The following is a 14,848-nucleotide window of genomic DNA, read 5'->3' as shown; positions in this document are numbered from 1 at the left end:
GCCAGGGCATTCCTGATCAGAAAATCTGGGAAACTAGCCATTGGGTAAAAATCCCAGCTGAAAGCAACATACTGCAAAATACTTTTCTTTGGAAATTCAAGCTCATATTAATTGCAGTTAAAATTTCTTTAATATTCTTAGAGATAATTTTAACAACTGAATCAAAATATGAGTTACTTCATGGTTCATTAAAATGTTGTTTACAAATAATATTTTTAAAAACAACAGAGTGGGATCACAACTTCAATAGGTATAGAAACAAAACAAGTATTATTTTGGGTGAATGGATGAATATTTTATGTACAGTGATTATGCATATAATTAAAAATAGAGTTATCTTTAAATACCATCAAGAAAGAGAAAAAGTAAAAAGAAAAGATAACTACAGAACTGTAAATTCTTCTAGAACTACACTTAGAAACTCAGTTTCCATCCTGGGCACCTCTTGACTTGATTCTATTGTTGACTGCCTAGATGCTTATTTGATAATGATAGAAGTAGGAGAGTCATGAACTGTGTATAAAGACTTCCCACAATTAATTTATTCATTCATTCAACAAATATTTGTTGAACTCTGATCACATAGTAGGTACTGTGCTAGAAGCTAGTTTTACAAGGTGATGCAAACTCAGGATCTTTTCTTCCAGGATTTATAATCTATTGGGAGTTGAAGAAGAGTAAACTGATAACTATAAATAAAAGAGCTATGAGTACACAGGAAAGGAAATTACTCAAATCTGAGTGCCAGACTCCAACTACCATTTAAACTGGGAAGCAAAAATGAATAGAAGTTGGTCAGGTGAAGAGTGGTGGGGGAATGCTCCAGGTAGAGGAGATATTTGTACAACATCCTGTAAGTGAAACAGAGCCTGAATCACTCATGGAACTGAAAGAAATTTAGTGTACAAACAGCAGGTTGTCAGGGGGAAAGTGGGATGAAAAGAGGCTTAAAAGATAAGCAATGCCAGATCATCAGCATTCTGGACATGGAAGTATTATAAGCAGTATAGAGAGATATGATTAGGTTTGTGTGTTTGAGATGCATCGTAGTGGCTATAGCATGAAGAATGATTGAAAGAAGGAACGTCTAGAGTTTTATTAGAAAGCTTTTTTCATAGTTGAAATGAGATATGGACTAGAATAGAACAGTAGCAGTGGGGATGGAGAGAGGTAAGTTTATTCAATAGAAACACCTGACTCGGTGAGTGATTACACATAGGAGTAAGAGGAAGGGAAGCGCCAAGGAAAATGTTAAAGTTTCTGACTTGAGGAACTGAGTAAGTGATTATTGCATTTCCTATTTTTTGAGTAGGAAACATAGAAGAAAAGCATATTTTAGGAAGTTGACAGTGATTTTGAGGGGCTCAAGTTATATCCAAGTAGAATATTCAACAGGTACCTTTATATATATATGTATATATATACATGTATATATCTGAGTCTCTGAGCTGGGACCATACATTTAAGAGGCATCACCAGAATTCTATGCTGCAACTAATAAGAGATGTTTCATCTTTTTAAAAAACTGCAAAATCAAATGAAAGATGCTGTAGTAGCAGCATAGTTTTTACATCTAAAAACAGGCCATCCCACTCTCATATTTAACTCATCATCTAGAAAGGGAAAGTTTCATTTGAATAGCTAGACTTAATCACAAGGCCCATGCTGATGGAAGAAGAGCTGGTCCTGAGTACATTGTCTGGATCTCTCCTGGTCCCATTTGCCAGGGCACTCTGGGTGTGTCTCTAGGGAAGGAGCTGCATAGGAGTTTGAAATGGCATTATTGGTTATTAATAGCTGAAAAATGAAACAGGCCTACATGTGCAATAGGCTCCTGAGACTAAGTATAATGTTAGGAAAAGTAAAGACAATCATCAAATTACAAGAGAAGAGAAAAAAATAAAAGAACTACAAAACAACCAGAAAACAGTTAACAAAATGGCAATAGGTACATCAGTTCAGATCAGTCGCTCAGTCATGTCTGACTCTTTGCAACCCCATGAACTGCAGCACGCCAGGCCTCTCTGTCCATCACCAACTCCCAGAGTTTACCCAAACTCATGTTCATTGAGTCAGTGATGCCATCCAACCATCTCATCCTCTGTCATTCCCTTCTCCTCCCACCTTCACTCTTTCCCAGCATCAGGGTCTTTTCAAATGAGTCAGCTCTTCACATCAGGTGGCCAAAGTGTTGGAGTTTCAGCTTCAACATCAGTCCTTCCAATGAACACTCAGGACTGATCTCTTTTAGGATGGACTTGTTGGATCTCCTTGCAGTCCAAGGGACTCTCAAGAGTCTTCTCCAACATCACAGTTCAAAAGCATCAATTCTTTGGTGCTCAGCTTTCTTTATAGTCCAACTTACACATCCATACATGACTACTGAAAAATAGGTACATACACATCAGTAATTATTTTAAGTGAAAAAGGACTAAATGCTTCAACTCAAAAGACATAGAATGGCTGAATGGATTTAAAAATGTATATATGATGCCACAAGAGATTCACCTCACATCTAAAGAAGTTGACAATGAAAAATGGAAAAATGTACTCCATTCAAGTGGAAATAAAGGAAATCTGTGATAGCAATACTTAGACAAAACAGACTAAAACAATAACTGTAACAAGATACAAAAAAGGGACATTATATAATGATGAAAGAATTGATCCAACAAAAAGTACAATTATACAAATATATGCACCCAACATAGGAGCATCTAAATATATAAAGCAAATATTAACAAGCATAAAGGGAGAAATTCACAGTAATACAATACTAGTAGGAGACTTTAACATCCCACTTACATCAGTGAGTGCTTCATCCAGACTGAAAACCAATAACAAAATGCTGGTCTTAAATGACTCATTAAAGCAGATGAACTCTCTCTCTCTCTCTCTCTCTCTTTCTGTAAGTCAGGGGAGATGGAGACAGAGAAAATATTCCACTCTAAAACAGCAGAATACACTTTCTTTTCAAGTGCACATGGAATATTCTCCAGGAGAGATCATATACGACATCACAAAATAAACCTTGGTAAACTTAAATTAAAATCATGTCAAGCATCTTTTCTGACCACAATACTATGAGACTACAAATCAACTACAAGAAAAAACAACTGAAAAAAAAAAAAAACACAAACGTGGAGTCTAGACAGTATGCTACTAAACAACCAATGAGTCACTGAAGTAAGCAAAGAAATAATCAAAGAATACTTGGAAGACAAATGCAATTGAAAACACAACAATCAAAAATCTATGGGACACAGCAAACACTATTATAAGAGGGAATCTTATAGCAGTACAAGTCTACCTCAGGAAATAAGAAAAACTGCAAATAAATAACCAAATATAGAACTTCCTTGGTGGCTCAGTGGTAAAGAATCTGGCTGCTAATGCAGGAGATGCAGGTTTGATCCATGGGCCAGGAAGATTCCCTGGAGAAGGAAATGGCAACCCACTCCAGTATTCTTGCCTGGAAAATCCCAGAAGAGCCTGGCAGGCTGCAGTCCATGGGGTGGCAAAAAGAGTCAGACAGAACTTAGCAACTAAACAACAATAAACCAAACAGACACCTAACAGAACTAGTGAAAGAAGAGCACACAAAACCCTAGACTGGTAGAAGGAAAGACATTACAAAGATCAGAGCAGAAATAAATGGGACAGAGACTAAGAAAACAATATGAAAGATCAATAAAACTAAGAACTAGCTCTTTGAAAAGACACATGAAAGTAATGAACTTTTTGCTAGGGCCATCAGAAAAAAAAAAAGAGAGAGGGCCTAAAACAATAAAACCAAAAATGAAAGAGATGTTATAACTGACATCACAAAAAAAAAAAAAAAAAAAAAAACCAAAGGATCATAACAGATTACTACAAATAATTAAACACAAATAAATTGGACAACCTAGCAGAAATCCATAAATTTCTAAACGCATACAATCTCCCAAGACTGAATCAGGAAGAAATAGAAAATATGAACAGATCAATTGAATCAGCCATCAAAAAACTCTCAATAAACAAAATTCCAGACTAAAGGCTTCACAAGTGCATTCTACCAAACTTTTATAGAAGAATTATCACCTATTCTTCTCAAACTATTTCAAAAAATTAAAGAAGGAATGCTTCCAAGCTCATTCTACAAGGCCAGGCTCATTCTGATACCAAAGCCAAACAAGGACACCTTAAAAAAGAATATTACAGTCTAGTTTCACTGATGAACATAGACATAAACATCCTCAACATAATATTAGCAAATCAAATTCAACAATACATTTAAAGGATCATACACTGTGATCAAGTGGAATTTATTCTAGTGCCGCAGGAATGGTTCAACATCCACAAAGAAATCAATGTGATACGCCACATTAACACACTGAAGAATAAAAATCATCATTATGATCATGTACCACCTACATCTTGGCTTCAGTGTCTACTTTCAGGTGAACTCAAACTGGGAAGAACCCGGGAAGTCTTTAGGATGTACTCGAATTTTATATTTTTCTTCATGAAAATTACCTGAGAGGTATCTATTTTATGGTGCCAATAAGAAATATAATAATAATAATAATGGGTAGTATTTGTAACAAGTACTCTATACCAAGCACTGAGTCAGATGCCTTACACAGATTTGGTCCCAAGACAAACCATATGAGATAAGAGCTATCATTACCTCTGTTTTACTGATGACAAAACTGAGATTTAGAGTCATGACACTATGTGTCTGAAGTTATGACGTTAGCAAGAGGCAGAGCAATTTATATCCAAGCAAATTTTACCCTGTATCTTAGGAAAATACATAAGATTAGCACTCAAGAAAGTGAAGAAGTCTGGGGGAGCCTGGGAATACTCAGTTAGGTAGGAGGCAAACCCCTTGCTTGATAGTTGGTTGAATGAGTGGCCAAGCCTGCACAGAAGGAAGGAATACCAGGTTATGGTTGGCTATCTTGGCCTGCATTAAAAGCAACACACCTCCCAGGGAGTCTGTGTTTAACATATAAATAAGTAATCCAAATGTAAATTGCAATCCCTACAGTGCCTTTGTCCTTTTTTTTTTCCATTTGAGATATAAAAAGCATCTACAAACATATGCTCCTGCCGGATTTTTCTTTGTGGCCTGCTCCAAAAAGACACTTCAAAAACAACTGCCCACGGTCCTTTTCAGAGCCTGCATCTCTGGTGTGTCACTTGCAAAGGACAGAAATATTCCATGCGTGGTTAAAGGCAGTGCCAAGAGAAAGCATGGAAGATTTATTTTTTAGCTGATTAGGTTACATATTAACGAGGGACTGCGGTTCGAAAAAGGAACTCACAGCTTTTCACATTAGAGGTGTCCCCTTCTGCTCAGTGTTGAATTAAACTGAACTGTAGCCACAAGGGAGGAAGGAGTATGCTGCTAAGTCGCTTCAGTCGTGTCCGACTCTGTGCAACCCCAGAGACAAGCAGCCCACCAGGCTCCCCCGTCCCTGGGATTCTCCAGGCAAAAACACTGGAGTGGGTTGCCATTGCCTTTTCCAATGCATGAAAGTGAAAAGTGAAAGTGAAAAGTAAAAGTGAAGTCGCTCAGTCGTGTCCAACTCTTAGCGACCCTATGGACTACAGCCCACCAGGCTCCTCCGTCCATGGGATTTGCCAGGCAAGAGTACTGGAGTGGGGTGCCATTGCCTTCTCCGAGGAAGGAGTATAACAGGTTACTTTTAACAAGAGTGTCCTGAAGAGGGACCACTGTGCTTCCCCCCACACCGCCTCCTGCCTCCTGGGCTATAGCCATTACAATTAATGTTAATTATAATGCTGTGGCACTTTAAATGTCAATTTCAGTCTGTGACTTAAAGAAAAGCAAAATTATAAAACCCGACATTAAAGCAGTCAGAACAACTTCTAATTTGGTTAAGGAGCAAGCCCTCTCTTTGAGGTTCTAAATCTCTGCAATTGCTACTACAGCAGGAAACAAGCAAAAGAATGAATAAAAATCTAGGATGGTTCCTTTCCTCCTTGGAAATCTTTATACCAAGAAGTAAGGAGTAGCATTTTGGATACATTTGAGATACTAGGTTATAAAATGAATCCTTTTGGGGGGCTTTTTTGTGAATTCAATATCAAAATCTAAACAAACAGCAATATTATGATCTGAATACAAAAGAGTTGATGCCAGTTAGAGCTGGAGCATAGGGTTTCTGAATGTGTGAATGACATTCCAGCAGCTTCCTGCCTCTCAACAAGTCTTCTGAATATGAACTCTTAAAGCCTAGGAAGAATGTCCCAGATAACTAAACCATGTTTGCATATTTGAGAAGGAAAATGCTAATAACTGAACTGAATTAGAGTTAAATATTAAGTCTAACTGGTAGCAGTAAATGATTATATTACAATGTTTTTTCAAAGATTAATTTCACAACTTTTTTTGTAGTGGACTCAAATAACCTTTAAAATATATGGTAATCACAGTTCTCTTCCTGAAGATACCTGCATTCCTGAGAAGAAAACGGTTCCTCCCCCGCCTTTTTTCTGTTGTGATCAGTAAGGCACTCAATGAAAAAAAGGAAAAAAATGTGCCTGGATTTATAGGGGACAAAATTTAAAATTTCACTCAGATATACTTTGTTGTTGCCTTATCATCTTCTTTATTCAGAAATATTTAGTTAGGAGACAGATGTTGGGCTTCCCTGGTGGTCCAGTGGCTGGGAGTTTGCCTGCCAATGCAGGGGACATGGGTTTGATCACTGGTCTGGGAAGATTCCACATGCTGTGGAACAACTAAGCCTGTGAGCAGCGAGTACTGAGCCTGCACTCCAGAGCCCATGATCCGCAACAAGAGAAGCCTCTGCAATGAGAAGCCTGAGCACTGCAGCTAGAGAGTAGCCTCCACTTGCCACAACTACAGAAAGGCCACATGCAGCAGTGAAGAACCAGTGCAGCCAAAATAAATGAATTAATTGAAAAAAAGAAACAGGTGTTGTCAGGGTTGGCCAGGGCCAGTGCTATGTGAGATGAGTAGGGAAGTTGGTAGGGTGCAAAATTTAAGGAGGTTCTCCCTTTCAGAATCATGCAATGCTTGACACAACCACAGGGACCCACCTCACTTCAGTACAGCTCAGTGAAACCGGAATGGAGCTTTCGCTCTGGCCTGTGACCACTAGCACTTTGTACTGCACTTCATTCTTTTATCTATTTATTCACTCAATAAATATTTATTGAGCATCTGATATGTACCAGGTACTACTCTTGGTGTTCGATAAACAAAATCAACAAAATTTCCTGCACTCACATTCTCAGAAAGGAACACAAACAACAAAAAACAAACATAATAAATAAGACAAAGAATGGTATGTCAGAACCGGCTAAGTACTCTGGCTAAATAAAAAGCGAAAGGATAAGGGAAACCAGGAGTGCCAGAAAGAGCTACAGTTTTAGATGGAGGTTTCTATATTTATGAGGATCCGTGGACATGGGCCTCCCAGGTGGTTCAGTGGTACAGAATCCACCTACCAATGCAAGAGACCTGGGTTTGAACCCTGGGTTGGGAAGATCCCCTGGAGAAGCAAACAGCAACCCACTCCAGTATTCTTGCCTGGGAAATCTCATGGACAGAGAAGCCTGGCGGATCACAAAGAATCAGACATGACTGAGAGACTAAACAACAATTGGACATCAGCAAGAACTCATCTAAGCAATTACTTGAGGTACATGTGGAGTAAGCCAGGCAGATATTGGGTGGGAAGGCATTCCGAACATCAGGAACAGTCTGTGCAAAGGCCCTGAACAAGAATGTGCCTAATGTGTTTAAAAAACAGCAAATAGGTAAGGAAATGTAGTCAGAGAGGTGAGAGAGTACAAGGGGACTTACTGTACATTGTAAGGACCATGGATTAAATCCTGAAAGAAATAAGGAGCCACTGTGAAATTTCAAAGTCATCTGTGCCAGGTTTAGCACGACTACTCTGGCTGTCTTGTTGAAAGCAACCATAGCAAGGAGCAAATGTGAAAGCAGGGAGACAAGTTAGGCTACCATAACACACTAAGCCAAAGATGATAGCAGACTGGCTCACCCTGGTGATGGAAAGTGGTTGTATTCTTGAATCTATTTTAAAGGTAGCCGCCAGAATTTCCGATGATTTGGATACAGGGTGAGATAGAGGGGAGTCAGAAGTAACCTTAAGATATTTGGTCTGAGTGAATGGAAAGTGGGCATTTCCATTTTCTGAGATGAGAATGAATACAGATGTGGGCAATTTTAGGATAAGGACCCCAATTTTGATTTTGGATAAATGTGAGATGGTATAAGACTTCTAATTGAAGATCCTGAGGGCTTCCCGTGTGGCTCATCTGGTAAAGAATCTGCCTGCGATGCAGGAGACCTGGGTTCGATCCCTGGGTTGGGAAGATCCCCTGGAGAAGGGAAAGGGTACCCACTCCAGTATTCTGGCCTGGAGAATTCCATGGACTGTATAGTCCATGGGGTCACAAAGAGTCAGACACGACTGAGCAACTTTCACTTTCAGAAGGTGACTAAATATATGAGTCTAGAGGCAGGGGAGAATCCAGGTTGAATATACATATTTGGACATCAACATAAAGAAGTTATATGAAATTATTATAGATAAGATCACCAAAAGGAGAGAGAAGAGATCTAAGGATTAAAGCTTGGAGAATTCCGATAGCAAGAGATGAAGAGGAGGAACCCACACAAAGAAAACCAAGGAAATGTTCTATCAAAGAGTCAAGTAACAGAGTTTCCAGGAGGAGTGATCAGATACCAAATGTATCTAATGATCAAATTAGATGAAGACTGAGAGTCCCTTAGACAGCAGTCCCCAACCTTTTTGGCACCAGTGACCGGTTTTGTAGAAGATACTTTTCCCACAAATCAGGGAGGTCGTGGTTTTAGGATGATTCAGAGTTTGAGGACCCCTGCCTTAGGACATTAAAGGATGTGGAGACCATCAGTGACTTTTGGTAAGAACAGTTTGAGTGGAGTCAGGTGAGAGGTAAAAGCCAGATGGGAGTGGAATTAAGAAAGAAACAAGAATGGGAAATAACAATAGACAAAATTTTAAAGGAGATTTGAATGAAAGGAAAGTTAGAGAAATGGTACTATGGCTTTTAGCCAAAACAAGGTCACAAACATAGTTTAAAATAAGATCAGAGAAGTAAAGGCTGGAAAAAATTGTAGTGTGTTTCTGTGCTGATGGGAACTGGCTTTTGCCAATGGGCTTATTCTGCATTGGCACTCTGCTATTAACATTCTGTCTTACCAGGAATAACTTTATCTACACAGCAAATAGTTTAATGCTTTATACAGAATAAAAGAATTTGGGATTATTTAATAGTAAAAGAGGGTTTCTCAGGTGGCTCAGTGTCCAACTTTTTGTGGCCCCATGGACCACCAGGCTCCTCTGTCCATGGAATTATCCAGGCAAGAATACTGGAGTAGGTAGTCATTCCCTTCTCCAGAGGATCTTCCCAACCCAGGGATCAAACCTGGATCTCCTGCATTGGAGGCAGATCCTTTACCATCTGAGTCACCAGGGAATCCCCTAAATTTATGCTGGTCCTTATGATTGCTCATGTAGAAAAGTCAACATGGTTGAACCCTTTAAGATGTGTATTCAAGAGCATTTTTGAGGAGGCTAGAAGCTCATATAACTAACATTTCTTCTCACTTAAATGCATTAAGCTGTTTGTTTTTCTCAGATTAGTCCTCTATTCTAGGCAGAAAAGTAGCATGGTAGGGAAAGTAGGCGTGGGTCTCCGGAAACATACTCTTTTCTGGTGTTGGACAACTTCTCCCTCCCTCAGATTGACAGTTTTTGCCTCTTCTACCCAAACTAAAACACTTCTCTGTCTCCCTTGTATCCGTTTATGTAAGTTATACTGCAGAAATAAACGCTTAAGAGACTTTCATAAAGGTTTATTTAAACCTTACACAAAGGTTTATTTCTGCCCATATTCATGTCAGCTGCAAACTGGAGATGACTCTAATTCATAACTTCTTCATTAGTGGATTCAGGTTGTTGGAGCTGCCCTTAACTGCCCTCATGGGAAGAAAGCAAGACCATATTATGAAATGCTCCTTAGGTTTCTGTTTGGGAGTGGCATATATCAACTCTGCTCAAAATATATCATCCAAAACACATCACATGGCCAAGCTGATGGGCAGGGAAGTAAACTACTCACAGGGAGAAACATGGAAGAATTGGGAACAATAACACAAACTACCGAACTCTAGATCCTGGGGCATTTTAGAGAAACAAAATGTCAAGTTTCTTCCCTGGAGGTAAGGTAGCAATGAGAAAATCAAACCAGTGAGCATTTTATTTCTTATTAACTCAGTTTGCTGTGTTGGCAAGCACACTGTGGTTACACAGAGATGCTACAGGAAATTTGGGATAGTGGGGTCTATCAATTCTATAATATTATCAAGCAGGCTCTGACCAAGCATTTAATACATATTTATTCATTTAACCCTTAGAAGAAATCCATGAGGCAGATACTATTTTTTTACTTTCTCTCCTCGTTTGTACAGATAAAGGAATTTAGGCATAAAAATACAGTCACTTAAGAAAAAACAAGTGATAAATTGTGGCTGGAGGATTAGGTATTTCGCTCCAGGATCTGAGCTCTTAACTATGTCCTAAAAATATATTGAGAATTAGACCTAGTCACAGTACTTAGGGTGCCCTAGTAAGAGAATCAGTGGCAATTATCCAGTTTCATTTTATATAATGTCCTTCTATAAAAGTCTGGAAAAGGATTTTTTTCCCTCTGTGTTTCCTTTGAAACATAAAGTCTTGCTGTGCCATCTTCAGATGAAAGCCCAATTAAGGGGAAAAAAAAATTTAAGCTGTTGCTCTTTCCGTAGGGAAGTTACAGTCATAATCATGTACTCTTAGGAACCAGTTATCTTTCCAGATGTTCAGCTGTGACCTTTCATTCATCTTTAGGGATTCCAAGTCCACAGTCCAGGCCCTGACATGTCTTGCTGTGTGCCAAGAATTACTCACAAATTTTTAAGGCTGTATATGCAAATCTCACCGCAGAAGTTTCTGCCATTTTCCCACTTCCTTCCTGCTTCCCTTCTTTTTCCTACACCTGATAAGAGTAAGAGAGGTGACTGGCTAAACTAATGAGTTTATAAAAGCAACAACTGCAGCCCATGTTGTTACCAGGACTCTTCCTCTCTCTGTCACCTTTCATTGCATTTGGGGGAGGGCACATTATTCAGGATGAAATGCCACACTACCACTGCTGTGCTTTTCCCCTTACTTCATACATATGCAAACATGCAAATACCAACACAAACACACAAAGACACCTAAGTATGCATACAGGTATGCATAAGCATTCCCCCTGATCTCATGTTTTCTAGAAGTTTCACTTGCTGAATGTTAAGGGCCAAGTTGCTGGACCTAGTGCTAGGTAGGACTACCTCAAGAAATAGCATTGGAAACACATAGAGATGACTGACAATTCTATAATCCCATTTCTTCCTTCTTAAGGAATTTAAAATTTGAATACTTAAGCAAAATTGGCCAGTTTTAATTTTCTTTAGAAAATACTTTGCATAAACTAGAAAAATGCTTTCTTCATTCCTTCACACCACAAATCCTAGCAACTTCTACAACAGAGACCATCAGGATCTTCTCTTTTTGTTAAGTACTCCAAATTCTATCATTAGGAAATACAGTATTCTGTAATTAAAATATCCTACAACAAAAGGATTGTAAAAAATTGTTTCAGCTCCATATGGAAAAAAAAAACAACTAAATACTCAACTAAGTCAATTGTAAATGTTCAAAAGCTTAAATATGAATGGCAAAACTTTAAAGCTTTTAGAAAGAAATACAAAAGTATATCCCAATGACCTGGGAGGTACAGAATCTGACTGCTTCAGAAACAAAAAGCACAAACTATCTAGGAAAAGACTGCGCAACTTGACTGATTAAAATTAAGAACATTCCTCACTGAATGATTCTATTAAGGAAGCCAAAATATAAGTCCCAAATTGGGGAACATATTTGCAATATCCAGAACTGAAAAAGGATTAACATACAAAGTAAACAAAGAAGAGAACTTACTTTGATAGAGACACGAAGGCCTAAGTCACAGGATGAAAAAGAAGTGAAGGGTGGAAAAGCACTCTAGCAAGAAGAGAGAATTCAAAGAGCAGTGTGGCTGGAAAACACAGGAGAGAGCCTGGAAGAGGTAGACCAAGATTAGAACCAGCAGGACTGTAGAAAAAAAAAGCCAATTGAGGGTTTAATTGAGCGCACCTAGCGGCTAGGTCGGAGAAGGCAATGGCAACCTACTTCAGTACTCTTGCCTGGCAAATCCCATGGACGGAGGGGCCTGGTGGGCTGCAGTCCATGGGGTCGCTGGGAGTCGGACACGACTGAGCGACTTCACTTATTTTTTCACTTTCATGCATTGGAGAAGGCAATGGCAACCCACTCCAGTGTTCTTGCCTGGAGAATCCCAGGGACGGGGGAGCCTGGTGGGCTGCCGTCTATGGGGTCGCACAGAGTCGGACACGACTGACGTGAGTTAGCAGCAGCAGAAGCAGCAGCAGAGGCTAGGTGAAACGCGCATGCGTGGCTGAGATGACAGTGGTGGGGATGGGGGCATGCCTGTAGTCTAGCGGAGGAGCTCTCATAGGCTCTGAGAGAGGCAGCTACAGGGACTTGGTTAGAAGCGTGAACTCTGGAGCCAAATCACCTGGGTTCCTATCCTAGAATTGTGCCTTATCAACTCTGATCTTGAGCAAATTGCTTAGCTGTCTTTGTCTCAGTCTCCCAATATATGAAATGGGTAATAGTGCCTGTTGTGTGCTGTGTGCTCAGTCGTGTCCAGCTCTTTGTGACCCCATTGGCTGAAGCCTACCTGGCTCCTCTATCCATGGAATTCTCCAGGCAAGAACACTGGAGTGGTCTGCCATTTCCTCCTCCACGTAATCTTCCCCACTCAAGGATTGAACCTACCTCTCTGGCATCTCCTGCATTGGCAGGCAGATTCTTTACCACTAGCACCACCTGGAAAGCCCAATAGTGCCCATCAGGTGTTCTTAATCTTATCTATGCCTTGAATCCCTAGCAATCTGATTAAACCTATGGATCCCTTCTCAAATAAAATAAAATAAAATAAAATACAACAGGATTCCAAAAGATGTGATATATTTTTCAATAGTTATATTTTAAAAGATATAGTTGTTATATGTATTTGTATATTAGATCAGATCACATCAGTCGCTCAGTCGTGTCCGACTCTTTGCGACCCCATGAATCGCAGCAGGCCAGGCCTCCCTGTCCATCACCAACTCCCGGAGTTCACTCAGACTCACGTCCATCGAGTCAGTGATGCCATCCAGCCATCTCATCCTCTGTCGTCCCCTTCTCCTCCTGCGCCCAATCCCTCCCAGCAGCAGAGTCTTTTCCAATGAGTCAACTCTTCTCATGAGGTGGCCAAAGTACTGGAGTTTCAGCTTTAGCATCATTCCTTCCAAAGAAATCCCAGCGCTGATCTCCTTCAGAATGGACTGATTGGATCTCATTGCAGTCCAAGGGACTCTCAAGAGTCTTCTCCAACACCACAGTTCAAAAGCATCAATTCTTCAGCACTCGGCCTTCCTCACAGTCCAACTCTCACATCCATACATGACCACAGGAAAAACCATAGCCTTGACTAGACGGATCTTTGTTGGCAAAGTAATGTCTCTGCTTTTGAATATGCTATCTAGGTTGGTCATAACTTTCCTTCCAAGGAGTAAGCGTCTTTTAATTTCATGGCTGCAGTCACCATCTGTAGTGATTTTGGAGCCCAGAAAAATAAAGTCTGACACTGTTTCCACTGCTTCCCCATCTATTTCCCATGAAGTGATGGGACCGGATGCCATGATCTTCGTTTTCTGAATGTTGAGCTTTAAGCCAACTTTTTCACTCTCCACTTTCACTTTCATCAAGAAGCTTTTGAGTTCCTCTTCACTTTCTGCCATAAGGGTGGTGTCATCTGCTGTGCTGTGCTTAGTCACTCAGTCGTGTCCGACTCTTGTGACCCCACAGACTGTAGCCTGCCAGGCTCCTCTGTCCATGGGATTCTCCAGGCCAGAATACTGGAGTGGGTTGCCATTTCCTTCTCCATTAAGTGGTGTAATAACTATCATAATTTTGAAGTTGTGATGAGTGTAAATATTTCAAGATGTCTACAACAATTATTATAATGTGACACAAAAAATAATTTTTACAGGTCATAAAATGACAGGTATTGCCAATTCTACTGTGTGGTTTGTTACTTACATTCTCAATTGAAGGATGTATTAAATTTCAGTTAAAGGTTACTGAAATTAAAATATATATATATATATATATATGTCTTTAGATATTGATCTATATCTGTGTCTATCTAGATCTGTCTGTCTATGGCCAAGTTGAATTCTCTGAATTCTAACCACTAACTCTTTGGTCCCCCATGATTTCTAGGATAAAAAGTCCTTGTCTTACTCTGTCCTGGCTGTCTAACAGAATTCCTTATACTGGGTCCTTATAAACAATAGAAATATATTTTTAAAAAGAGTTTCAAGTTTTCCAAAAGTAGAATGAGGGATCATAAGCTCTCTGCTGGGATAAAATGCATTTCTTGATTTGCTTATAGTTCTTTATTTCATAAATATTAAAAAGTTCCTCTGCTGCTGCTGCTGCTGCTAAGTCGCTTCAGTCGTGTCTGAGTCTCTGTGACCCCCATAGATGCCAGTCCACCAGGCTCCCCCGTCCCTGGGATTCTCCAGGCAAGAACACTGGAGTGGGTTGCCATTGCCTTCTCCAATGCATGAAAGTGAAAAGTGAAAGTGAAGTTGCTCAGT

General features: G+C 39.7%; 1 long non-coding RNA gene across 1 annotated transcript in view; it reads right to left on the bottom strand.

Annotated features, from left to right (window-relative positions):
* The window catches only part of LOC123332847, a 43,003-nt gene extending 30,740 nt beyond the window's left edge, over positions 1-12,263 (bottom strand). Inside the window, exon 1 of the long non-coding RNA XR_006549947.2 lies at positions 12,075-12,263. This is a non-coding gene — a long non-coding RNA (uncharacterized LOC123332847). The remainder of the gene's footprint in view (positions 1-12,074) is intronic.
* Between the last annotated feature and the right edge of the window lie 2,585 nt (positions 12,264-14,848).

This window comes from Bubalus bubalis, chromosome 3, assembly GCF_019923935.1.
Source record: "Bubalus bubalis isolate 160015118507 breed Murrah chromosome 3, NDDB_SH_1, whole genome shotgun sequence".
Lineage (NCBI taxonomy): Eukaryota > Metazoa > Chordata > Mammalia > Artiodactyla > Bovidae > Bubalus > Bubalus bubalis.
Note: the sequence above shows the minus strand (reverse complement) of the source record. Positions and strands in the feature narration are given on the sequence as shown.